The sequence below is a fragment of the Aythya fuligula genome, chromosome 14 (genome assembly GCF_009819795.1).
Source record: "Aythya fuligula isolate bAytFul2 chromosome 14, bAytFul2.pri, whole genome shotgun sequence".
Taxonomy (NCBI): domain Eukaryota; kingdom Metazoa; phylum Chordata; class Aves; order Anseriformes; family Anatidae; genus Aythya; species Aythya fuligula.
The window spans coordinates 13,640,927-13,651,294 of record NC_045572.1 but is presented as its reverse complement, the minus strand read 5'-3'; positions in this window follow the sequence as shown (position 1 = coordinate 13,651,294).

The window sequence follows — 10,368 nt, the reverse complement described above, 5'->3', positions numbered from 1 at the left end:
AGAGATACAGTCAGAGCTAGACCTAGGACAGTTGAATAAAACGAGTTTCCAGAAGTGATGAATTTATAGGATAACGTAAAGCCTGAAAATACTTTGCCTTTCCCTTCTAGTATGGTGCAGTCCAGTGGCAAAGCAGAGTTTCTCCTTGCTGACTCAGTACCCTGAATCATGATGGTGATGCTTTTCCTTTCTAAAACTGCAGAGCGTTTGGTGCTCCTGACAAAACTCATCCCATCTTTCCTTCTGTGATCCCTTACACATCGTCAGTTTCCACTGAGGAAATTTGCCTCCATCCAGTTAAAAGCTTCTGGTTTTTCTTTGCTGATTCTTGAGTAACATCTATAGCTAAGCCAGGAATAAAACTACACTCTCAAAACCTACCGCACATGCTTTGCAAAGGGACTGATTACAAATTTGTTGTTATTCCTGGGAAATCTGGGAACACCCTAAGAAAGAGCTATGTACTGTTTTCCCCTTTAACTGCTGGAATCTACTAAGGAATTCTATCATATTTCATTTTTATTGTCTGTTACCAGAACTACCCAGGTGGCATATTGAAGAATACTTGTCAAAAATGTTGCATTGTTCTTATATCAGGAATAAATGAAATTTATCTCATAATCCAATTGCTTTTTTCTGAAATTATTATAGATCCAGGCAAAGAGGAATCAAAGAAAATGTATTTTCTCATTTATTTCATTAGCATTCATCTGCTTTCTTTCTTTTTCCCCCCATATTTTTATTCATTGAAAAAAAAAAAAAAAAAAGAAAAGATATTTAGAGACTAGTAAAGATCCTTTTTAAAACAAACAAACAAACAAAAAAAAACAACTAAGACTATTTTGGTTAGCTGAGGTTGGCGAGGAGCCACATCCCTGCAATCTCTCTTGCAGCTTGATGGTGGGGTGCTGCTCCAGGCCGGCGCTTCATTAAATTCATGTTGACAAATGCTTGCCACCTTTTCAGGAGCTCCCTAGTGATTGAGGAATCCCAAGATTTTCCTCACCAAGCTTCAGCTCTCTGAGCACGTCTGAACTGGTTCCTGGCTTCGTGCTGGCAGGCGCTTTCACAGATAGCCGGGATTAATTGCCCTCTAACGTGTCTTTTGCCGTTTCTACCCACTGTAGAGGGAGCCTGGATGACAAGCCGAGGCTACATACTTCATTTTTAAATGCTTAAAGTTAGATGAGATGAATCCAATTGTCTAATTTCTTCAGAGCTATTTGCTTGATTTTCCTCCCTGGCTGCCTCTGGCAACAGACTGCCTCAGATCAGCTCTCCCCTGCATGAAGAGATTCTCTCTCAATTCCTCCAAGGCTTGACCTTTCCCTGGCTTTTTTGTTTATGCCACCTGCTTCCCACATTTGACACAGCCCGAAGTAGTACTTTCCCATCTCATGGATTCTCTTTAGCATTATGTTTACATCAGTCACCTCCAAGTCTTCTCTCCCCCAATAAATACAGGTCATGTTTGCCCAGCACTTCCAAGTGAGGTGCCAAGCTGCTGAAACCAGTCTTGTGTCATTTAATTCCAGCCTAATTTCAGCCTCACAGCAACATCTTCAGGGCCAAAACTATTGGGATTGACGAAGAATTTGACTGGGATGAGGAGAAGCTGATTAATGTCCTGAGCCTGCTCAGATGCAAAGAGTTAAGTTGGTCTTTTCTCTGCTACGGGAAAATCTTTACTGCCTTGGGTGGGAAGAGGGAACCCAGTAATTTCTTGTCCCGTGTTATCAGGGTGACCTCTCTCATTGCACCATGAAAGCTGCAAATTCATGGTAGGCAAATAAGATGCCTCCAGCTTTTGTCCAAAGGAAAGCTTTGAATCTGCCAAATACTTGTGAGGCAGCAAAGCCTACAGAGGGCCTGCACTGGGGCTGATTTACAACTACTTTTGGGCACAGTTTTTTCCACTTCCTGGTCCTAAGCTTTACTTGCTTTGGGATAATATTGCTGTGCATGTTTCAGTGTGACATTTGCAATGCTCCTCATGCAAACTGGCCCAGCAGCAGCCCAGGGACAGCGGACCATGAGCTTACAAGGGCTGGCAGGAGGGTGTGCAGCCAGGGCAGCATCGGGTGGGATTTCTCCTCCCCGCAAGGTGGGAACTGGATCGGTTCTGTGTAAAGGTGCTCTGGAGAGCTGTCTGAGGCAGAATGATATTATTTTTGCTTCAGTTGTCCTTTTTTTCCCCCAGCAAATTCAAAGTATTTTAGGGTCATGCTGCCCAGTTTCAAGCCTTCAGGCGTTTTTTTCACTGAATGATGCTATTTGGTTTATTATTTATTTGTCTGGCTATTTTTAAGAAAAGCTGTGAGAATGCATATCGTTATATATATAGTTCTCCCCTTTTCCCTCCCCAGGCTCTTTCACAAATGTAAAAAACAGCTGATACAATTTTGTTGAAAGGAAGAAATAAAGAAAACTCATTTTGGAGCAAAATTTGAATGTCGGTCTAGAGACAAAATATTTTGGAAAGTGTGAAAATGAGGTTCAATAATTGGAATTGAATTTTTAGGGTCACTGTAGGCTGTGCTATGGCAAGTCCCAATGGCAGTGTGGGGAAAGAAAATATGGAATAGGAATGCAGATAAAATGATGCCGGGCAGCAAAGCCAGGTGTGTGTGTGTTGGGAGTGGGGGGGGGGTTATAAGAAGCAAACTCCCCTTTCAGCTGCATGGTGCGGCATAAAGTGAGATACTGCAATGGTCCAGAGAAAGATGCTGCTTCTGCTAATATCTCAGAGTAAGGTAAACTGTGCAGCAGGAGCTGGCGCAGCTTTCTTATTTGGCTAGGTATGGCACTGATGTATATTAGGAAGGAGGTTCATGCAGCGGGGCACTGTAGGGAGACAGTTGCTTGTGATTTACTCATCGTGCCAAAGTCGGTTTGAGGATTATTTTTAAAAACCCTGTGTAGCCTCTTTTCCCTCCTTCCCTCTCCTGTGCTGAGCAGCACTAAATGCTGTTTGCCACTGAGGACATTTAAGCTAATTTCTCCAAAGTGCTGACGAAGCTGAACACACTTTTAGTGCCATCACAACACCTCACAAACTCACTTCCTTGACTGCGCTGGGAAAACACTGACCCGAATAACTTCACACCCCAAGGAAAGGATGGTGCAGACGGTGCCCCTGAACAACAGCCCAGCTGCTCGTGGGTCCTGCTGGCCAAAATGCCTTCGTTACAAGGCAGCATTCAGCTGAGAGCAGAGGCAGGCAGGAAAGCTCAGCCTCACTGCGTCTACCGCTGTGCTTTTGCCCCGGTTGATCCCACGGCGCCTGCCAAGGTAATTGGCACGCGGGTTGTGTTGCTCCTGCTGGGAGCTCTGTCATTATGCTGTGGGTTTCCAGCGAGCGGGGAAACGTGCGCTTCGCGTGTCAGCACATTTACACGCTGCACCAGCACGGGGCTGCCGGGCTGCCTCCTGCTGAGGGGGGCTAAAAATTTTAGACTGCGAGGGAAGGTGGGGGGCAGAGCATGGTACTGGAAGGCAAGGAAACTGCTGTTCTCAGAGGCTGTTTTTACCTGCAAAGGAGGCTTTTAAAAAGACTTTTCAGCTAGGTGCTGTAAGTGCCGTGAAAAGCAGAATCTGGATATTTGGACCCAGTGAGCATACATCCATCTGGAAGATTCCTGATGTGTATGGGTAAATGGCCATGTGCTACCAGCAGTGAAATCACACATGTCCTGGCTGCCAGTGACTGGGACAAGCTGGCTGGTCCCCACTCAAAGGTCTGTCTCTGAAGAGGAGACAGTTCTGCGGTCAGGCTTGAAACTAGAGCATTTACTCTACTGTGTCAGGCGAGAGACCTCTCCAGCCAAATTCTCAGTTTACTTTGATCTCTTGTTCAAGTCTATAGTAATGCCTCAGCTCCAGCCCGAGGCATCTCCTGCTAGTCTAAGCCACTCTGCAGCTCAGTTATTGTCTTCTGGTTTTGATCTGCAGCATACGGTGTGTCTGGCATCTTTAGCTCCTGTGAAAATGCACAGGCTGTCCACCCCCAAATTAATTTTTTTTTTTTTTTTTTTTTTTTTTTTTTCCTCCCTTCTCTCTGTCTCTCTCCTCCACCCTGGATGCCTCTTAACCCTCGCAGTCCTGCCATTGTAGTTCACAGCCTTCTCTGGAGCAGAGATCTCTCTGTCCCAGCTGCTGGAGCGACTCATCTCAGTTCTCAGCTGCAGCAGACTCTCTCTGTGCACATTTATGACGGCAACCAAGTTTTTTTCTGTGTGAAACAATTCCTGGTTCCAGTGCTGCCTCTCCCTCAGTAGCTGGGGACAGGGATTGAAACATTTGGGGAATTTGCTTTCAAATATCTTAACAACAGGGATAATTTAAATCTAATGAAGTAGATTTGGAGGAGAAAGGATGTCAGCTCCATGGCATGAAAAGTCAGCTTACGTCATGTACTCAGCACTGACTTCAGGACAGTCCAGTTGGCTCCGAGCAGGAGATCCTATGGGTTTAATGGCACATGCTTGGGAAATGGGATGCTGGAGGAGTTGCTGTGTACCTGAGCTCTGGACTGAGTGGGACTTTGCTGGGGCTGAAGAAGCGTGGATGAAAAGCTGATGGTGCAGCCCCTCTTCCTTCCCACTTAGCACACAGCAAGGCAGTAGAACCCTATGTTTGCTTGCAGAGCCACTGTGCTGTCTGCACGTGACTTGCGTGAAGTGGTTTAAGATGCACCTGGATGTCAAAAGTTTGCTTCTTCTCTTGTGTGACCCACTTTCCCCTCTTCTGTGCCACACACAGGAAGGTGTCAAACCCCTGCTCCTTGCCTACATGACAGACATCAACGTAACAGAATGTGTGTGAGCAATCCTTGGCTTCTGTCACGAGGAACAGGGGTAGTTGATGCCTTGGCTGAAGTTTCTTCGTCCTCCCCAGAGCCCAGCCTGTGCACTGTTCCCAGTTCTGTTTTGCTAAGGAAGCACAGGATCGATGCTTTTGACTTGTCAATATTCTTGTCCAGCTCCTTTTTTTTTTTTTTTTTTTTTTTTTTTTTTTATCTTGCTCACCCTTATTACTCTCTCCACTGTGCCTGTTTTATTTTTGATGCTCTTGATTTCCACCTCTGCTCCTTTGTGGCTCAACCTTTCCACATCTTTAAGTTCGTGGCCCTTGTTCTGTGTGTTTGATACAGTTTTAAGTAGCTTTATAGTTTCTTTTCCCTTCTCAGTCCCTCCAGAATTGATATCACTCAGTCAGGTCATAACTTTTTTTGTCCTATGGATCCCAGCTTCACTCCTCTATCCTGTTATTGTAGTTAAGGTCCCTCAGTCCCAGAACTATCTTGCTGCATCCCTGACACATCTTCTGCGTGTCTTTGTAATGATCCTCTGTTAAACTGCTGTCAGCTGCTGAATGTGTTTTCAAATATGCCTCAGTGTTTTTCCCTCTTTGCCTGCTGTTGCTGAAGCTGGTGAATTCAGCCTCATGCCCTGGGTATCTGAGCAAGGAGAACAGGGGCATTCTCCTCCCTGTCTCTGATCCCAGGGAACTGGCTTGATGAGGCAGCACATCTGAATAATGACACAAAGATGTAAAGAGTAAATAGCTTTATTCTCCTATTAATTTGTTCTAGGCAGCATGATGCTAAATTCTGGCACAGACTGCAGCAAATTAGAGAGACTCTTGTCATTGGCATGTGATAGCCCTGTCTCAAAGAACATGGGGACAATTGGGCGAATGCTTGCTAAATGTTGTACAGCTCTGTTAGATGTACCCCTAACTAAGAAGCTTAATTCTGTAGGGTTTGGTTGATTCCTTTAATAGATGTGCATTGAAAGTTTTGATATTTCATCTGCTTTTTTTCTTCTTCTTCCCAAAATGGGACAGAAGTCCCCTAATACCTGCATTTTTCAGAGGGATCATATATATATATATATATATGTATATATAAAAAAATTCCAATCTGGGATTTTGTTGGTTTAGATTGTTTTAACGTTGACCCATGTCTGTAGAGCTGCCATATGTAGGAGCAGTGGTTCCTAAACCTCCAGATGTCTGCGTTGCCCTCTGTGAGGGAGCGTCCCCAGCCAGACGCAATGCACTGAAGTGATTCAAGCAGAAGAAATGTCATTGTGTTGTGGGAGATGTAATCCAGCCAGGTAATTTCAGACATCTGCAGCATCAGGGCTGCAGCTTTCTCAGAGTTCTTTGAGAGCTTGAATAGAACTATATTTATGGTGAACTTATTTGAATTGAAACATTTGCATTTGCTTATACAACTTGTGGTGACTTGACCTGAAACAAAATACTTAGCTCTGTTCCTTAGGGAAAAAAAAAAAACCACTTTTATTATATTTTTTTCCAAAATTTATTGCAGTGTTAACAATGGCATTAGGAGAAGTCTTGAGAAAGAAAATTTCTGAACTGTAAAGATAAAGAAACAAGCATTTAAAAAAAAAAAAAAAGAGATATTTCTGTGGCAACTAGAACGGAGAGAAGCATATTATCCAAGAAGGCGTATTACTGGAGGTTAGGCATATGGAACGGCAGAATTGTAAAATGGTGGAGGTTGGAAGGGACCTCTGGAAATCTTCTAGGCCAACCTCCTTGCTCAGAGCAGGGCCAGGTCTGAGTGATCAGTGATCTGAGTGATCAGTGATCTGAGTGATCCAGGTCTGAGTGGCAGTGATCACACCTCCCTCAACCTGCTTGCATCCCCTGCCTGGTACAGCCCAGGCTGCTGCTGGCCTGCTTTGCTACGGGGACACATTTCATCCTCATGGTCAACCTGTCTACCAGGTCAGTGACGTGTGCTGCATGTTTTAGCATCTTTCCATTTAATTTGTGTCATTAGGGTTTCCTCTGACTGCTGGAATAACTGTGGAGATGTTCTGTTTGTATTAAAATGTTCCAGTTTATACTGAGTATTATCAGATTGCAATTTGATGTGAAATGGGAAAAAGCTGATTGAAGGGCCAAGGCAATTCTCTCCCTCATCATCTTCCAGAATAAGCACTGCTGTTGTAAGCTCCAAAAGCACCTGTGAATGAAAGAACATTCTTAAATTTTTGGACGACTTCCAGCATCTGTCTGTGGGGAGGATTATCTTTCTGTGAAGAAGTGATGGAAGCCTGTGTATGTACAAGGGTGACATTAAACTGAGTTACCCTTCTACTCACATTTGTTAATAACCCATTGCATATGTTTTGGAGACTTAAAGGCCCGGTGTGAATTACTTCTCGGGTAAAGGAGCCTCTTGCAATATGGCTTTCTGGGCCCTTGAGACAAGCAAATCTTCCTGAAATTCTAAATCATTGATGGATATTTATTTCCAACTTTAACCATTCCTATCATTCCAGCCTCATTTTTACCCCAGTGACTGCTTCATGTGGCAGGAGGGTGAGACAGAGGCACTTTCCTATCAGAACTGAGATATCTCAGCACAGCGTGGAGTTGCCAGGGCTTGCTGGGAGCACCGTGGATGCTCTGCACAGTGGTGAGATCATAAGAAAACCTGCCTCTGAAGTAGCAAAAAGGGCTTCCCAAGCTCCTTCAGAGACTGTTCATTCAGCTTATTTCCATGCTGAGTGTGGCTATCAGGAGTTTCCCTGAGTAAAATTTCAGAATTGCAGCCTCTTCAGCAAACCTTTCCCTCTCCTGTCATTATTGATAACTGGCTGTGCAGCAGATGTGGAAACGACTGCCTAACCTTTCCTCTGCCTGTGGCAATCCTCAGGCGCTCCCACATCCCTCCTCTTCTGACGTCACCAGAAAAAGCCTATTTTGTGCTCAAATGAAAAAATCCCACCCAGCAACATAAAAGTTTCTTTGCCGTGGAGGGTCAGCAGTAGGTGGATTACACCCTGAAAATCCCCCGGCAGTTCTTAGAAAATAGGATTTAGATCTTTGTATAAAGGCAACTTTTATTAAGCAAACTGCTATCCAGTTGGCTCCCCGGAGTGCTGAGCTAGGTGAATTTAGGAAGCTTTTAGCTGGGAAATTGGAGGGACACGGTTATCTGTCACAGGCTTAAAAACCCTGCCAGTATCCCCAGGGATGATGCTTCGATACAGATGCAGGAAAAAAAAAATCCTTATATAGTCAAAGCAGAGTGGCTACCAACTGATAATATTTGCATTTAAAATGAAAAGGGAAGTTCCCATTTTATTGTGGATCTCTTGGATAATCAACTAGGAGAAACTAAAGCCTTTAAACACTACAAACTTCTTTATTTACCTATGTGGTGGTTTTTTATGTGCCGGTTGCTTTCCAGACCATTAGTAGTAACATATTATTGGAGGTTTGAGAACAAAATAGGCAACAGCCTTGTTTTGGAGGGCAACACTGAGGAAAGGTATGGCCAATGCTTTGAGAACAACTCTGTGTGTGTGCATGCATGTTGCATATCACAGAGCAAATGTCTGTGAAGGATGAGTGCACAGGGCTGCTTGGGAAGGCCTTGTGAACGTGGCCTTAGTCTGGACAGGCTGTATTCCTCTGGGTAATGTAAGAAGCCTGAACGCTGTTGTTTTTTCTGCCAGCTATGATAGCTTGTGGCCTAACTGGAGACCTGACATCTCTGGGGTACAGCACACTCAACCCCTTTTGTGTGATGTTTTTCTGTGTTAAATACGTAGATTATGGCATCAAGAGCTGCTGTGCTGGCATAAACCTAATCAGAGATCTTCTTTTGTGGTTGTGTTTGTCTAATAGAGCTGTGAGCTGCTTGCAGAGCTGAGTAGTAGTAAACAGGCCCAGGAAAGCCTGAATGCCATGGATGAAGCCAGCAGAGTGCTGAGACTGCTCCAGAACTGGGAACAAAACCAAGCTAAAGATCATCTGAGATCAGGGAGATAAATTATTTGTTCCTGACCAAACCCGATGTCTTTGTGTGGGATTTCTGGGCCTCTCTGCCCTTGTCCAGAGGGAAGGGTACCACAGGGAGACTGGAGGCCAGGACATGCATGTTTTCCTGCACAGCATGTGGTGCTGCTGAGTGTTTAAGGACAACGCTGAGGCCCCTGCAGCACCTCAGTCACCTCCTTTCTGTGTAATGGGAACAGACGGGGACCACATGGGTCACAAATGTTCCTCGAAGCTGTAAGGGAGGTGTGCTCTGTGCAGCTCCCCGAGGGATCATCTGGCTGGGGGGGACCCGTTGGACCTCTGACACGGAGCCTGGGGACAGCTCAGGCAGACGAACTCGGTTGTGGCTGCTGAGAAATGCCCGTGGGTCCCAGGGACAGCCCTGTCTCCTCTCATCCCCACGAGCTGAGGCTCAGCAGAGCCACGCAGGGCCCAGGCGCGTTGCTTTCTCTGCTCTCTGTGCTGGCCCCCACCGCGCAGCCCCCATGGCTCCCCCAGGCCATTACTGCTTGCAGACAATAATTGCACATTAGCACCTCCCTGCAGAGGCTCAGTGAGGCTGGCTGTTGTCCTTAATGTTGAGAGAAGATGAGTAGCAGGTGATTTTCAAGTTAATGAGACCTTTCAGAAACACGCTCTCTTAGCAAAGATAATATACCCCCCTTCTTCCTTTCCCCTCCCTGTTCCCCAGTGTTCCCTTATTCCTATTTCAGGTGTTTCTGCTTCTGGAAAGGCATTTATCATTTCTCCATCTTTGACGGTAGAGTTTTTTTCCCTCTCTTGCTCTCTCATTTTATCTTGCCCAAGGGGTCTGTGCTACCTTTTATTAGCTGACACTTCACTTCTGCAGATGGAAATGACACTAATGGAATGTGGCTGAGGCTTTATTACAGAAATGCTGTTCGCCCTGCACAAGCAAACCTCCAAATAATCCCGCAGGAAAGGAATAAACCTTGAAGGCAGGTGTGAGAGCTGTGGATGAAAAAGAAGACAGGAGGAGGGACAGAAAGAGAAATGAAAGGAACGGAGGAGGAGCTGACAGGTTAAGGAAGGAGAAAGAAATAGGGAAGAGGAGAGGAAGAAACAAGCTAGGACATATCCCTCCATGTCCAAAAAGAGCAGAGGTAGTTTAACTGAGAGCTAGCTGCATTCTGCGTCCAGGTTACTGGCAGAGATTTTTAGGAAAGAAAATGGTGTATTGACTAGATCTTTGCCTGGCTGACACTCCTGCCATTGCTGTAGTTTTTTGGCTAAAAGCTGTGCCAATAAAATAACTGTGAAAGGAGTGTGGGCGCTTTTCTGGAAGCTTTGGTGTTGCTTCTGCCGGTAAGCATAGGACTTTCAAGTTGAAGGCACGTTTCACCAAACCTGCCTCTGCAAAACCAAGGAGACAGGGCTGAGCTTTTTTTGCTTTCCCTGAGTATGAAAACTCATCCGTGACTTGCTGAGAGGTAAACATCACTGTGTCCCTGTGCTCTGCCCTCTTCTCTTTCCAGCATTAGCAAGGTCAGGCTGTCCCTGTGCACTGTGAGATGGAGATGC